This window comes from Silurus meridionalis, chromosome 23 (assembly GCF_014805685.1).
Source record: "Silurus meridionalis isolate SWU-2019-XX chromosome 23, ASM1480568v1, whole genome shotgun sequence".
Taxonomy (NCBI): Eukaryota; Metazoa; Chordata; class Actinopteri; order Siluriformes; family Siluridae; genus Silurus; species Silurus meridionalis.
The window spans coordinates 26,464,703-26,469,618 of record NC_060906.1 but is presented as its reverse complement, the minus strand read 5'-3'; the positions used below and the strand labels follow the sequence as shown (position 1 = coordinate 26,469,618).

The 4,916-nt window shown below is 43.6% G+C and overlaps 1 long non-coding RNA gene across 1 annotated transcript; it reads left to right on the top strand.

The window, feature by feature from the left end:
- The first annotated feature begins 3,282 nt into the window (after window positions 1–3,282).
- On the top strand, window positions 3,283–4,198 carry LOC124376743. The gene is made up of 3 exons (XR_006923887.1): window positions 3,283–3,500; window positions 3,564–3,717; window positions 3,802–4,198. It is a non-coding gene; the product is annotated as an uncharacterized LOC124376743 (long non-coding RNA).
- The last annotated feature ends 718 nt before the right edge of the window (window positions 4,199–4,916 follow it).

The following is a 4,916-nucleotide window of genomic DNA, read 5'->3' as shown; positions in this document are numbered from 1 at the left end:
CAATACGTCACCACGTAAGCGAGAAAAATCATTTCAGGCCATGCCCACTGGAGGGAGCCGGAGAACGCAGTTTTATTAAAAAATGATTTTACATAAATTATTTAAATCACAAAATAACACAAATTTCAATTATTTCAACCATTTTATATTATTATTATTATTATTATTAATATTATTATTACTTGTATTATTATTATTAATATGAATTATTATTATTACTATTATTAACCCAGCCATTAGGGGCACAAGCCAGTGCACTCTTAGTGCCGGTCCCAAGCCCGGGTAAATGGGGAGGGTTGCGTTAGGAAGGGCATCCAGCGTAAAACATGTGCCAAATCAAATATGCGGATCACAAATGAGAATTTCATACCGGATCGGTCGAGGCCCGGGTTAACAACGACCGCCACAGGTATCGTTAGCCGACATGGTACCGGTGGAAATTGGGCTACTGTTGGCCGAAGGAGGAGAAGGAGAGGAGGAAGACGTCTACAGAGACGGCAGGAAAAGGAGAAGTGTAGGAGAGTAGAGGTTCGGGTTGGTACTTTAAATGTTGGTACTATGACGGGTAAAGGAAGAGAGATAGCTGATATGATGGAGAGGAGAAAGGTAGATATGCTGTGTGTTCAGGAGACCAAGTGGAAAGGGAGTAAGGCCAGGAACATTGGAGGTGGATTTAAACTGTTTTATCATGGTGTGGATGGAAGAGAAATGGTGTAGGGGTGATTCTGAAGGAAGAGTACAGTAAGAGTGTAGTGGAGGTGAAGAGAGTTTCTGATAGGGTGATGATCGTGAAGGTGGAAGTTGAAGGATGATGATAAATGTCATCAGTGCCTATGCTCCACAAGTTGGCTGTGAGATGGAGGAAAAGGAAAGATTCTGGAGTGAATTAGATGAAGTGGTAGATGGTGTACCTAGGAAAGAACGATTGGTGATTGGGGCAGACTTTAATGGGCATGTAGGTGAAGGGAACAGAGGTGATGAGGAGGTGATGGGTAGGTATGGTTTTAAGGAGAGGAATGTGGAAGGGCAGATGGTGGTAGATTTTGCTAAAAGGATGGAAATGGCAGTGGTGAACACGTATTTTAAGAAGAAGGAGGATCATAGGGTGACGATAAGAGTGGAGGAAGGTGCACACAGGTGGACTATGTGCTATGCAGGAGATGCAACCTGAAGGAGATTGAGACTGTAAGGTGTTGGCGGGGACAGTGTAGCTAGACAGCATCGGATGGTGGTCTGTAGGATGGTTTTGGAGGCGAAGAAGAAGAGGAGGAGAGTGAGGACTGAAAGAAGAATAAGATGGTGGAAACTGAAGGAGGAAGAGTGTAGTGTGAGGTTCAGGGAAGAGGTCAGACAGAGGCTGGGTGGTGGTGAAGAGGTGCTGGATGATTGGGCAACTACTGCAGGAGTGATGAGGAGGCAGCTAGAAAAGTACTTGGTGTGACATCTGGAAATAGAAAGCAAGACAAGGAGACGTGGTGGTGGAATGAGGAAGTGCAGGAGAGCATTAGGGGAAAGAGGTTGGCAAAACAGAAGTGGGATCGACAGAGTGATGAGAAAAGTAGGCAGGAGTACAAGGAGATGCGGCAGCAGGTAAAAGGATGTGGCGAAAGCCAAGGAAAAGGCATATGAGGAGCTGTATAAGAGGTTGGACACTAAGGAAGGAGAAAAGGATTTATACCGATTGGCCAGGCAGAGGGACCGAGCTGGGAAGGATGTGCTGCAAGTTAGAGCAATAAAGGATGGAGAGGAAATGTGTTGACTAGTGAGGAGAGTGTGTTGAGAAGGTGGAGGGAGTATTTTGAGCAGCTGATGAATGAGGAAAATCAGAGAGAGAGAAGGTTGGAGGATGTGGAGTTGGTGAAGCAGGATGTAGATAGGATTAGTAAGGAGGAAGTGAGAGCAGCGATTAAGAGGATGAAGAATGGAAAGTCGGTTGGACCAGATGACATACCGGTAGAAGCGTGAGATGTTTAGGAGAGATGGCAGTGGAGTTTTTAACCAGATTGTTTAACAGGATTCTGGAAGGGAGAGGATGCCTGAGGAATGGAGAAGGAGTGTGCTGGTACCGATCTTTAAGCATAAGGAGATGTGCAGACCTGCAGTAACTACAGGGGAATTAAGTTGATCAGTCACACCATGAAGTTATGGGAAAGAGTAGTGGAAGCCAGGCTGAGAGAAGAGGTGACCATCTGTGAGCAACAGTATGGTTTCATGCCGAGGAAGAGCACCACAGATGCCTTATTTGCTTTGAGGATGTTGATGGAGAAGTATAGAGAAGGACAGAAGGAATTGCATTGTGTATTTGTGGATTTAGAAAGCGTCGACAGAGTGCCAAGAGAGGAGTTGTGGTATTGTATGAGGAAGTCAGGTGTGTCAGAGAAGTATGTGAGGGTGGTGCAGGACATGTATGAGGACAGTGTGACGGCAGTGAAGTGTGCAGTAGGTACGACAGACTGGTTCAGGGTGAAGGTTGACTGCATCAAGGATCGGCCCTGAGCCCTTTCCTGTTTGCAGTGGTGATGGACAGGTTGACGGACGAGGTCAGACAGGAGTCTCCTGGACTATGATGTTTGCAGATGATATTGTGATTTGTGGTGAGAGTAGAGCAGGTTGAGAAGAGCCTGGAGAGGTGGAGATATGCGCTGGAGAGAAGGGGAATGAAAGTCAGTAGGAGTAAGACAGAGTACATGTGTGTGAATGAGAGGGAGGGCAGTGGAGTGATGCGGTTGCAGGGAGAAGAGGTGGAGAAGGTGGAGGAGTTCAGGTACCTGGGGTCAACAGTGCAAAGTAATGGAGAGTGTGTTAGAGAAGTGAAGAAAAGAGTGCAGGCAGGGTGGAGTGGGTGGAGAAGAGTGACAGGAGTGATTTGTGATAGTAGGGTATCTGCAAGAATGAAAGGGAAAGTTTATAGGACTGTGGTGAGACCTGCGATGTTGTATGGATTAGAGACAGTGGCATTGAGTAAAAGACAGGAGGTGGAGCTGGAGGTAGCAGAGCTGAAGATGTTAAGGTTTTCGTTGGGAGTGACGAGGATGGACAAGATTAGAAATGAGTTTATTAGAGGGACAGCACATGTAGGATGTTTTGGTGACAAGGTGAGGGAGGCGAGATTGAGATGGTTTGGACATGTGGAGAGAAGGGACATGAATTATATTGGTAGGAGAATGCTGAAGATGGAGCCACCAGGAAGGAGGAAAAGAGGAAGACCAAGGAGGAGGTTCATGGATGTGGTGAGGGAAGACATGCAGGTAGTTGGGGTGAAAGAGGCAGATGTAGAGGACAGGGTGGTATGGAGACGGATGATCAGCTGTGGCGCCCCTAATGGGAGCAGCCGAAAGAAGAAGAAGAAGAAGAAGATTATTACTATTATTGTGTAGTACTGATTATAAGATTGTGTAGTTTTGATGATGAGGGTGTGTAGTACTGATTATAAGATTGTGTAGTGTTGACGATGAGGGTGTGTAGTACTGATTATAAGATTGTGTAGTTTTGATGATGAGGTTGTGTAGTGTTGAGGATGAGGTTGTGTAGTACTGATTATAAGATTGTGTAGTGTTGATGAGGGTGTGTAGTACTGATTATAAGATTGTGTAGTGTTGACGATGAGGGTGTGTAGTACTGATTATAAGATTGTGTAGTTTTGATGATGAGGTTGTGTAGTGTTGAAGATGAGGTTGTGTAGTACTGATTATAAGATTGTGTAGTGTTGACGATGAGGTGTGTAGTATTGATAATAAGATTGTGTAGTGTTGATGATGAGGGTGTAGTACTGATTATAAGATTGTGTAGTGTTGTGATGAGGGTGTGTAGTATTGATTATAAGATTGTGTAGTGTTGATGATGAGGGTGTGTAGTACTGATTATAAGATTGTGTAGTTTTGATGATGAGGTTGTGTAGTGTTGAGGATGAGGGTGTGTAGTACTGATTATAAGATTGTGTAGTGTTGACGATGAGGGTGTGTAGTATTGATTATAAGATTGTGTAGTGTTGATGATGAGGTTGTGTAGTACCGATGATAAGGTTGTGTAGTAGTGTTGTGATTGTGTAGTTCTGATGCGGAAGCTGTTGTGGTAGTGATGAGTGAATTTGAGTTTTACCACTAGATGGCCCACAATCAGCAGGGGGTTGTTTTCCCTCAGTCAGATTTACAGCTGTTTTCATCATCATTCTGTACTGGGTTACAAACTTATGTGGGGAGAGGCACAACTACACACACACACACACACACACACACACACACACACACACACACACACACACTCTTGTTTACACATACAAACACCTGCCGTGAGTTCCAGAGTTCAACCTTCAAACCTTCATCAGTAGGATGTGTTCCAGGGTTGGATGACCACATGATATGCAATAAAACTCTTTCTAGTCACAGTAAAGGCAGTGTGCAGATCTGCTGCTTTAAAATAGTAAATGATAAACAACGTCTAAAACATATTCAGTAGGTGTGCAAAATCATAGAAATACATGACATCCCCTCTATTAAAAAAGGACAAAAAAAATATTTTTAAATGACCAAAGAATATTTTCTCCATCTTTAATAAAGTCTTCCGCAAATTATCAACTATCAATTTACAAAATCAAAAAATCAAAGGGGCCATTTGGAAAAACTCGCAGAATGTGGAGCACATTTTTAACTCAGTTTCACTCCACAGAAACACAAAACAACCCAAAGGACATTATGGATGTGATTTCTGCTATCACATATCACATAGGCAGAGGTTCTTATCCATATAGAAGACCAGAGCATCTTCTCAGATCCAAAACGGAATATTATGAGCATGCTATGGCAGCTACTGTGGAACCTCCACTCAAGGGTGTTAAAGGCCCATCAGATTTAATGTGATTACACAAGTTTCAGATGATTAATGGTTTTGTCCAAGAATATCAACATAGTGTTTGTTTG